This window comes from Rhopalosiphum padi, chromosome 2, assembly GCF_020882245.1.
Source record: "Rhopalosiphum padi isolate XX-2018 chromosome 2, ASM2088224v1, whole genome shotgun sequence".
NCBI classification, from domain to species: Eukaryota; Metazoa; Arthropoda; class Insecta; order Hemiptera; family Aphididae; genus Rhopalosiphum; species Rhopalosiphum padi.
Window position 1 is genome coordinate 39,043,006 of NC_083598.1, and position 12,761 is coordinate 39,055,766.

Sequence of the window (12,761 nt, forward strand, 5' to 3'; positions counted from 1 at the left end):
AGCTGAGAAAACGTCCGCTTGAACCTTACAAATCGTCCGACTCGAATACCTGTAGTGCGCGTGGGATGTAGGTATATGATATTTCGAGACACCAGACTACCAATAAAATAAAATATCGATATTGTGCTGAGCGCTACAGTTGCTGCATAGGCCGACGAGTATACCATACATACCATATTTTCAAAAAATTGATTTGGATTTTTTGGTGGCGCTACTATAATATTATACATAATAATTTGGTATAACAACGTAATTTACAAAATTATCTCCTTTTTTTGTAAACATCTCAAACTTTAATTTACATTCATCACACAAATAAGATTTGTGGGTAATTACGCAGTTAATATCGAATAGGTGTACCTACTTTCAGCTAACGAAAAGGGTTACTTATACATCAATGAGCACTATTTAAACAATTTTTTTGATCTTTCTTTTATAAATTATAATAATTATTCCTTTTTCTACCAAACAGGTTGATAACCACCAAAATATGAAAACATTAAATTAGTATTTTTAAATTTATCGAAACTTTGTTAAAAACACGTTATATTTAGCTACATAGAAATAATATATATGCACGCATGTGCGTATCGCTGATGATAGGCTCGTATCTTGTTCACACTACGAATGGTTGTATAAAATATGATTTTATTCATACTATGTATTTATTATTATATTTGCTAAATAATTGGTTCATATCAATGGATTCTGTATTGTAACATCGAAACTAACATGTTATTATATAAGTTTAATATTCAATATTAAAATATATTACAATATATGTATTGTATAAATATTTTCGTAGATATTCGTTTAATCAACACAATAAACTATATAGAATTCTGCTGGCTGGTGACATAATATAATATTATAATCAAAATTAATCTTCCTTAAACTATTATAGTAAGTGTTCATAATTGTTAAGGGCCACGAAACTTTTTTATTTCTAGTGTCTATATAGTAGTACGACCCGACAAACAGGAATAATAACGTTCCACCCAAAATTTAAAATATGAAAAAACATATACTTTTACAGCGAATATGATTACTGCTCAAACTAATTGTAAGTTGTATAATACAAATTTTATATTTTTGAGGAGTATTATGCTATTAAGTACCTACATATGTAGTCGGAACTGTTCACACTCGATGATAATATAATACAAAATATGTTATAATATATTTTGAGATATAAAAATTGTATTACATTTTTAAACATGCAATTTAGTATTTACTTTTTATTGGATCATTGTTGTAGCTATTGGTGTCGTGAAGAAACTAGTTTCATTATTATCATTTCATGCAATTAGGTATATATCCTATTAAGTTATACAAAGTATCTTTTACGGGTGTCCATAACAATAAGACATTAATAATAATCATTTCTTGTACATAAACAAAATTTACTGGATTTTTTGACCGAATACAGAAAAAAAAATAACGAACCCTTATATAAATGGAATGGGCGAAGTGCACTCGTCTCGCTTCGATTATCCAGACATATTCACATATTAAATAATTTATATTATATTGTGTTATTATTATACATCCAAAAGTAATATTTCAAGAATATTTGCAATGTACTTACATTATAAATATTAAATATATAGGTATGGAAACTTAAAAAGAAATCATAACGTATAACATAACAAAGTCTGATACTTTGGTTCAACTTTTATATCCTTTAATTTTTAAATATCTTAAAAGGATAAAAAAAATATTTTATACACATTACACAATATATATTTATTACCTTGGATCTGAGTATAATATAAAAATGGATCGAAGAAACGATAGCTTTTAAAAAATTATCTTAGTGTCTATAATAATTTCCCTCACATTATTATTAAAGTACATTAATCCTAACAAAGATTTGTAAATAAGTAAAACACGTTCTAAGTGAAAAATCTTAACATTATTAATCTTACCACCACATCAATCTCGCGATTGAAATTTTATTTCAATATTTAATGTTATATTATAATAATAATTGTTGTAGAAAATAAAACATCTATTTACAACCTGATGCAATGTCCCAGATTCAATTTTAATACATTTTCAGTAGACGACAATATCTAACTTTATTAATTCAGTTACACAAATTAATGTAGGGCTTCAAAGTGTAGTTGTTATGTGAGAAAGTAAGTGTTATGGCATTACAGTTTACTACCAATGAATAGAAGATAAATTATCGTTATATTCATTCAATTTATATTCTCGTGACAAAAATGTGTTTCATTACCCAGTCCTCACATGCATACAGGTATGAATATGAGTGCTATATTATTTGTACTCCCTTAGCCGAAATACAACTGTTTGACGTTCTTTTTTACGAAGGATCTATACTGAGAAACGGAAATCAAATGACAAACATCGAAAATTCAAAGGATATAGGTCATCCGAGGTACTTATTTAGTTTCGTTACATAGGGTAATATGTACAACGCGTTTCTTTTTAACTTTTTTCTAATTTGTGTTTATTTAAGGATTACGATTAGGGTAATGGTTTTACAATGATGTGGGTATATTATGTGTGTCCATCATCGCGTTTTGAAACAGAAATTAAGGATCCTATTTGAATTTGAGGGTTCTTTTTGGTAGAAAGTTGAATTTAGTAAAGAGATTAAAGGTAAAATCTTTTTTGAGCTTTATCAACATACTTGACATTTTTGACTTTTTTTTATTATTATAGTGATTAATATTTTGATTTATTCAAACATAATATAAGATTCCTCACGAGTCTTTCTTACTGGAATTAAATAAATACTTTGCGTAAATCTGCATTAACATATTTATAGACGATAAATTTACGATATTTTTATTTATAATACATTTTTAGTTATTTTTTTAATTCAATAATTTGAAAATGTTGGCCATGTGGTGGATAATTCAAGATTTTTCTGTATATTTGTACTTGGTTCTTAGGTTTTTTCAAACAATAATATTATATAAAATTTAATTATTAAGTGTACAATGCCGAGCAAAAAGTAATTTATAATAATTGCAGACTAAAGTGAGAGTTTAATCGTATTAAATAATTAAATTTACATAATAAATTAATGAATAAATTAATATGTATCAAATAATCCAAATTAATTTTTTTTGAAATATAATCATAACAATGTGTTTTAAATATCTTGCAATGACGGTTAAATAAAATATTTTTATCAATAATTGTAAAATAAAATGTTTTTCTCTTCAAATTCTACAATAAAATGTTGATATTGTTATATGTTATATCTGCACAGTACGAGTAGATGAATAACTAATTAATATTTAATTCGAATTGTTATTCGTTTTCTCGTAGCATCTTTTTTGCTTTCTTTCGAATAAATTGTTAAAAGTATACTTTGTGATCTTTATATATTAAAGTAGATATTGATAAGGTTAAATTTTTTTTTTTGATGATAATTAATTTTTATTGCAATATATTATGCATCATAAACTATGTAGCATATTATTATCATCATATTATATTCTTGATTTTATATTACATGCTTCTATTTTTCCTTTTATTTTTTCCTTCATCGCCTTTTAACGATTTCAGTTATATTATAGGTACCCATTGTATTTGAACTCGTATCACCATATTATAATTACCTATAAATAATATTGTTAATGTATTAATGAACGCTGGAGACTAAATTGCAGTGTAGTTAAGGCATTTAAACATTAAATATTATTTGGTAAAATAGCGCCAAAAGTTGATTTTATTTGTAAAATAGGTGTTTAAACTTTAAAAATAATTATATTATAGATGTTTCAAAAGATCTCAGCGCCTCTTTAAAATGCTATGCATAAAATGTATTTATTATGCGGTGTGTAATCAAATATTAAAACGGTCATGACTCATGAGTCATGATTAAACGGTAGATGAAAACACTATTATTAAACATAATATATAGAGAGTTCTCGTTAATAATTCTAATTTTGAATAAAACAAAACCTCATTATATCGTATATATGTATTATATAACAAAATATAATTAATAATAAATACGTAATATCATTTAGGTATTATATTAATTTTTACACACGAACGTTGAGTTTGGACTTTGGACGTTAAGTGTGAAAAAAAACCTAATATTATTAATGTGTTATTCAACTATTTCGGTAAACCACAGAACATATAACTGATCTTATGTCCTGATCTTGAAGTTTATTTATTTATATCAACAAGTAATTTTAAGTCATGGTTTATGATAGAAAAATTACGAAATATAATAAATATGTAAATGTTCAACATGGAAGTGTTCGAATGTGTATTTGAGAATTCGTCACTCCTAATGAGTTTTCACCTCAAAAAATAATACGTTGCTATGGAAACTATCATTTCAACGTTCCAAAAAACCTTGAAATTTTTTGTTACACAAATTTTTTTTGACTCATAGAAATTAGGTATATCAATATCAAAAACAAATTGTTGATAACTTATAATAACTAAATTAACTGAATTAAACGTAAAAATGTATTTTCCTTCGGTTGTAGGTATACCCACCTGGCACCTTGTCCGCAATAATTGAAAAATCATAAACGATAAAAATTTAATATAATATAACAGTGATGGGCTAATTATTTCACTAAAATATCCAAGTTACAACTAAATTAGAATTTCATTAAAATATGAACAGTTTTTAAGTGTAATAATTAATAAAATACATATTTTTATGGTATCTAATAAAAACGAAGTATAATTTGACTCATTATTAGATATAATTTTACGCCATAAGACCATTATTCGGCCATACTCGGTGATTAATTAAAGTACCTACACGACGCAGGTCGTTCGATTAATAATAATATTCTATAATTTTAATAATGATTAAAAAAACTCGACTTTTTTGCAGAAATATTTGTAAAATACCGTTTAACGATGTAATAACTCAATTTAGAGGTTTAATGTATAGACTATAAGTAGTGTTGGATTAATGATTATATATATAAATTATTTTGCATACTATAATACTCGCATAAAAGTATAGTATGTACAATGTGTGAATTATATGCTAACATGTTTTTATTTTCTACGATCGCGTCATTACCGAATATTTTATAATACTTTATTTTTTTTTCGGACTAAAGTTTGTTTCATCGTTTACATTTGTCGTTTATCAGTAGCGGTACGTTTGTTTGTATCAATATTTACTCATTCATTCCTTTAAAACCGTCGACCTATTTACTATAGTTTACCAATTTGTCGTCACACCGATATCTACAAAAATATGAAACATAATGGTTGCGACTGGTGGTTACCCTTAGTTCGTATACACCATTGTTAGTATAGTCAACTGTATTTAGTATATCGCACACATGGGACGAAACGGCTGTGCATTATATGGGTCACAGGTATGTTAGTCGTTATCACTCCGTTAGCTCGTTAACAAACGCATCCCGTGTGTAAATATGTATCTAAGAAAATATAACAACACGATATTGTTATAACAATAATAATGTAATTATTTAATATATTCATTACTGGGTTTTGTGTCAGGTTTGGACGACATTATATGTTTAATAACTATAATATAATATTACATTTTTAAATTGACAATCGTATGCGTCTATATCTAAAATTGGTTTAACGAGCGTAACATGTCATTACATTATAGACATTTTTATTATGATATTGTCAGTGGGAATTTGTCTCAGGCAGGGATGTCGACAATTTTTCATTTTTTTTTACCAAATATTATAATATATAGAAATAAAGATTAGATGTTTAAATATTATGTAGAGTGTGGATGTTATATACGTCTATCTTTGATGTATGTCTGTTCCTTTCAACTTTTAAACCACACTTTAACAATGAATAATAACATAACGAAAATAATAATCTATTTATTCTATACTAACGATTTTTATAAAAAAAATTATAATAGTTAAATAATATAATATTAATAATAAAAACTTGTTAAATAATCAGTTTGTTCGTTAAAATAAAAATTGCCTTTGATATGAAAAAAAATATAATATAACAATCACCGTTTTTTTTTTCAAAATATTTCAAAATCCTATACTTCTTTCTTTTTTAAATTAATTGAAATACTTTTACTATTTGATTTGTATAATAATATAATATGCTAAAATAAATAAAATATGAAAATAAAATAAAACCCAGGTAATATCTATTTCCAGCATTACTCTCTCCACCGCTCGGCGTAAGGAACATCAAATATTATATTATGCCTATATACAACAGACAAACAACAAAATAATATGTGTAATAGTGATTATGAAATCTTCGCTTAAAACAATATTATAAACTTGAATTAGAACCGATTCGGTGGACGACTGTAGATCATGTTTTATTATCTCCCCTTGTTTGATGAAATATGCCTATAATAACACAATGTGTACGTTTATAGTTTAAAATATTTGATATGTAACTGCGCTTTGTTTTATTTTATCACTTTTTATACCTTTTATTTTTATCTAATTGACGTCGTCTGTGTCTTCTATATGAATATTTGATAGATTACTTAGGCCGTTGTACCAACTAAGCATACACCACCAAAAATATGTCTAAATAAAATCAAACGCACAATAATGCATAGGTATACAGTAAACACCTAAAGGACAATGATATTGTCATTTTTTATGATATTATGATGATGCTATAGTTGTACGTTTATTGTTTATTATTACGTACACAATGGTTCGTCATAATAAGAATAATAACATAACATGAACATTTTTTATTCGCGTATGACTTATAATAATTATATTATCTCTAGATAATAATATTTCGAAAATCAATCCGACGTCTGTAGCTGCGAAATATTATGCTTGGTGAGCCACCGCCATCATGTCATCTAGTTTTTTGTGTTAGTACATTGATATATACATGTCTATAGTATATTCATATAAAAAAACTGGCCCACCCTGCCTGTTTATGTATAATAAATAATATTGTTTTTTTTCTCTGTGTCAGTGATATTTATATAGCCTAGTCGTCATCGAGATATTCGTACTTTACGGTCGATTTATGGTGTAGTATACGTCATCGCCGTACAACGAACACGCGAAGGTGCAAAATATTTTTCACACGTATTTTGGCAGTTCTTCAGTATTTTGTAATATAATATTAATACGTACATATCTGTACATAATAACGCACATCAAATCGGCGTCAGAAACATCCTTGATAACTTGTGGGGTAGGGGCGGGTGGCAGGGTTATATAACTTGTCATAGGTTATAATAGTTGTCGTATGACGTTTGAACATATTATTATAATGCCTTTTCTGAATGCCATCCATCAACTCAATGTTTGAGAGTTCAAGTCGTTTATGGTTTACCTAATATACCTTACGTTTTATAATTACATGTATCAAAATAGAGACATAATCTATTATGTGTTACTTAAATAAGGTGTTAGGTTATTAAACTGTAGCTTATAATAACGGCATAATCAAGATTTCTAAAGAAGGTGGAGGGGGCAATAAAAAAGACTTAAAAAAATTTTTGTATTGTTTTCACAAAAGATAATTTACATACATATCATACGACCAGATACAATATTAAATACATTCTTCTAAAGTATAAGTAAATAAAATATATTTAACAACTTTTTATTTATATTAATTTATTGTAAGCACCATACTATATCTAAAATATTCTTATAATGAAGTACTTAAAAATATAATACTAAATTATTATTGTTGGGTCAATGTTCAATTTTAAACTTTCGTTCTCTTAGTAGATTTTTTAACAAAAGCAGTAAAAATTTCTTTTTTTTTTACTACGCGTATACTAATTTATTTTTATTTATAATAACTAGGGCTAAACCGACTTGAGCGGCTCGCACTGTCGTTGTCTGCATGAATGTTAGCTATTACGTTTTTTACCACGGCTATAGATAATAAATATAATTTTGTAAATCAATAAACAATGTTTATCGTCATATATGAATTACATATCATAGATATTCATATTATCATATGTACTGAGTACTGTCTACTGACACATGTTCTTAGACATAGGTATATTTGTACAGTTATAAAATCATAAAAAAAAGGTACTCTTCTCTCTCCATACCGCTAGATACGTTACTGATTTGCAAGTTATATTTATATTATTGCGTTAGAAACGACGAGGGACTTTTTTACATTTTAGTGGTCCTTTGAAATATTTCTGAACCACTTCACTAAGTTTTTAAGCTTATCTTTAAGATAAGCTTTAAGCTCACATTCGCTGAATAGAAACCGCATGAAAATACTGAAGTAATATCCCTATTTACTCATACAGGCGTAATTTCGGGGGGTGCAAGTGTGAATTTAAGACGTGCAATATAGCAATATTTCGCAGCATCGTCACTCCCAAAATATATTTCAACATGGATAAATGCTTACAGCGTATAGGCCATAGGGTATATCTGTACGTTTCTCTAACATGATGCGACATCCACAATTACCGTCCATTAATCATCTGCAAATTACAGGCCAATGCTCTAAATTTATGTTCATAGGTTTGTTGGCACTTAGTGCTATAACTTCAAATCATATATTAATATTTTAATAAGAATTTACTACCTTCTGATTTTTTCGAAATCCCGGGGATTATGTTAGATAATATCAGAAAAATTAGAAAATTTCCCAGCACCGCCACTTTGACCAAGCGCCTCGAAATATTGGTACCCAATTTTAAGTGTTGAATTGTTGATGCTACGTGAAGATAATAGCATTGACATGTCTGTTTAAAGTTTGTAGCAAAACTGCAAAAGCGAATTAGTAGAAAATTCTGAAAATTGCGTAGAAAAATGTAGCAAATTCGTGGCAAAATATTGATATATAATTTAAAGTTGTAGCACTAAGTGACGGTGCCAACTTGACGGACATTACTTGTAGCCTGAAGGTATACCCATTATATATTACATCGTGATGACGTTACTCATTTTCGCATATATATATATATATTAGTACATCGTGTTGTTGTTATTGTTGTTGTTGTTGTTATTGCAGAGTCTATTATATATTGTACAGTTATAATATGGTTAGACTATACATAGGTAATATGACGTTAGTATTATTATTTATATGAGCACCGGAGCGGTATTTTTCTTCGATAATACAACCGTCGACACGTGTTATTGACGCGATTTTTTAACAAATATTTGGATACATTTTACATATTTTTTTTACTGGGCGATTTACTAGTACATTCAAAGAACGTTTCAGTCGGCTGCGAGATTTTTACTGCGCACATATATAATAATTGTACATGTATAAAATTATCATCCACGGCTTCTTCTTTATTTTATTTTTTTCGTTTTCTTTCATATAGGAAATTTTATAGCCTAATATATAATACAACCTTGGATAACAGTTCACGAATTCACACCGATTTCGTCGAAATACACGTCCCAGTCGTCACACTTCGTCTGAAGGTGAAACGGAAAGAGTTTTCTCCTAACTTTCGACGTCGTCGTCACGCGTCGTGTAAATTATCGTAATAATATATCTTTGGAGTTTATATCCACTGCACTGCACGCGTATAATATTGTGGTACATATTGTATTATTATTATTATTATTATATTGTAACGTTATACTATACAAACGAGTTACCAGGTCACTACTCGCTTGCAGCTTGCAACGGTAATGCAAATAATATTTTATAAACATTGTGTTAAGCGTAATAATCAATGTTTGACATTTAACTATCAAGTACCTACTTTTAGTACTTGAAATATATATCTTTTTTCTTTTCATTTTCTGACGATAAAATATGTAAAGATACACAAGAGATCAATTAGATATTATACATATATCTAATATTTGGATATGGAGTTAACTCGGAAGTGTTAATTTATTTCGATTTTTTTTTTGCAGTCATTTCCAAAAATCTCGATAAAAACTCACCAACTTACAAAAAAATATGTGTTGCGAAAATTGTTTAGTGACTAGAGTGTTGTTTTAACGCTGAGTTCCATCCATCATAATTATTTTTCCATAACTTCAATAATTTTGGACATGTTTCGTTTTCGTTTTGAAGGTTAGATCGTACAAGCCGGGATTCTCTTCTACCGTGGAGATATAAAATACCCGGTTTGCTCACTTGTTGGTAAAATTTAACTATTTGTCATTCATGAGTTTAATCATCCAAATTCAACTAAGCGAAACGCTTTAATTAATACACTATATTGACTAAACATTCTATTTCAGTGTCCACCCGACCACACCCACCAGCCATTTTGTTAAAAGTAAAAATGCCTCCCTTACCTTATCTATACATAATATTGGTAACCTATACAACGTCGAATGTGTTTTACAATACCAAATATTATTGTTTAGGTATGACTCATTTTGTGAGGGGAATAAACGTACTTATTGAATGCACACTGTGTCACCACTGTACTTTAATGTTTTAAAATCAATTTTGGCCATATTTTTTCTTCTTCTATCCTCACACCTCTTACTTAACTATATTTTACATGTATTAATTTTATTACGTTTAATAAATAAATAATAATATGCCGCAATAGGTTTATAATAAAGTCGTTTGGCGTTTGTTATGTATAAGAATAAATAAATAAATATACAAAAATTAAAACGTTTGTAAAATTCTAAAAAAATTGTGAAAACGCTGAACCACATAACAATAATATATTCATATATTTAACCTTGATCATATATAAAAATGAACGACCACAACCTTCCTAAACCAAAATGTCGAAAATATTTATAAGGCGCTTATAGGCGCCGTAACATCAACATTTGTTTTCTCTGTTTGTCTTACGCAATTTATAAGAACAACAAAGGTATTCCCTACTTTCATTATTACAGCTATCTGATTCACGACAAAAGGACCTTATAAGGGACGTTTTATAAATAAGGGTATTTCATTTGCATATGCTGGATAGGTTTTTAATACTTTTTATTTTATTTTTAAATTATAAATGATTAAAAATAGAGAAATCAAATTAAATTAAAACACATATATCTTGATTAAAAATTAAAATTTATAAAAAGACTATCTTGCCAATGCATTCTTTATCAAATCTGAAAGTTGTGTGTCTTACTACGATTTAAGATTTACTTATATTGGACGTTATTTCTTTCTAAACTATCGTCTTTAGTGATTGGCAACATTATTATCAAATTGTATTAAACATTGGAAACCATTATTATAGAAAATCGTATACGTTGCATTAAGCAAATATTTTGTAATTTTTAAATTGTATTTTAATAATCAAATTAGAATTCTACATTTATTATAAAAAAAAATATATAAACGTTTTATGTATTTACGAGCTAATTTTTAGATTGTGGATGCTAAGCACCTCTTTAGCATCATAGAGGTGTCTAAATTGTTTGTTATATTTTTTTCTCTCTACACAAACGACAGCGCGAGTCATATGTATATTGTATATATATTATATTATATATATATTGTACACATTTATTTTATTTCAAATTTCCACATAGCGTTCGACTTAAACAGTTAAGCTAGAATAAAGGGCATTATATAAGTGTCTACGGAAGCGATACGTAGGTCGTAGGTATTATTTCGTAGATAATTACAAGGTTGTATTTATTAAAATTTTGCCGTCTAATGTTTAGTTTGATTTAACCGTATATTCAAATTATAACGTTTTATTAGTTATTAGTTATTACTTATTAATAATATGAATTATTCAGTTTATCATAAATCACTTTAATTTTCAGTTATGCATGTATAGTTGCATATACTTGCATAAATACATTCAAATATCATTACAATGACATGTAGTCGTGTGACACAAATATCAGTTAATTTATTAAATTAGTTCCTATTCAGTTTGTAAATGACTGCAGTTCTGTACGTTAAGCAATAATAATTATAACTGTTTACAAGTTAGACACTGATTTGAATATATTCATATTATATCGATGTCAGAACTAAAAAATGAATAAAAATTTTAAAACTAAAATATCGTTTTACGTATTTATTATTATAAAATGTGTATAGATTATACAAATGAAGTCTGCGTTTCAAAAAAGTATTTTCATTTACTTACATAAAGATTATAAAAGCACCACGCTATTAGTATAAAAACATTTATTTGTTTATTAATATAAATATAACAGACTTTAAAGAAACTGAATAAGATACACCAGAGACGAGACGATATCATTATTTCAATTGAAATATATACTCACAAAAGTAAAATTCGAATAATGTAAGACAGATATTATATACATCTCGAAGGACATGGGTGCGACTATGCCGTCACTGCCGTGGCGTTATTTTATAATAATAGTATATATTCTCGGTATACAAATTTCACTTTTCTAGCATAGATATATTAGACGCACCTATAGATGTATACGTATATACATATAAATATATATATCGGTTACACGTAGGTACTTGGTATAATTTTAGCTTATATTAAACCATATCTGTAATTTTATAAATATTTCGTTGTTTGTAATCGCAATAAGAGAAACTTATACCAGCAAAGCAGTGGTTCGCGTTTAGTGAAAACGTTATCGCCACGGCGTTTTGGCGAAATTTCATTATCACGTCGAAAAGTTTTAGCGTCTATCACGGTTTGCGAACCGTGCCCAATTCAAAATCGGCGATTTCTCGGATTCGCGGAAAAAAACTATTTAATAATATCCTATATTTATATACAATATATATGCCGTGGATACATGTATCACCGCAGTCTTGTTGCTGTTGCACGTCTGCTTGTACACATAATATTATATGGCATTGCGGTGTACGTAGGTATATATATTTTAATATCACACGTTCGCTTATAACTGTACAGTACTGGA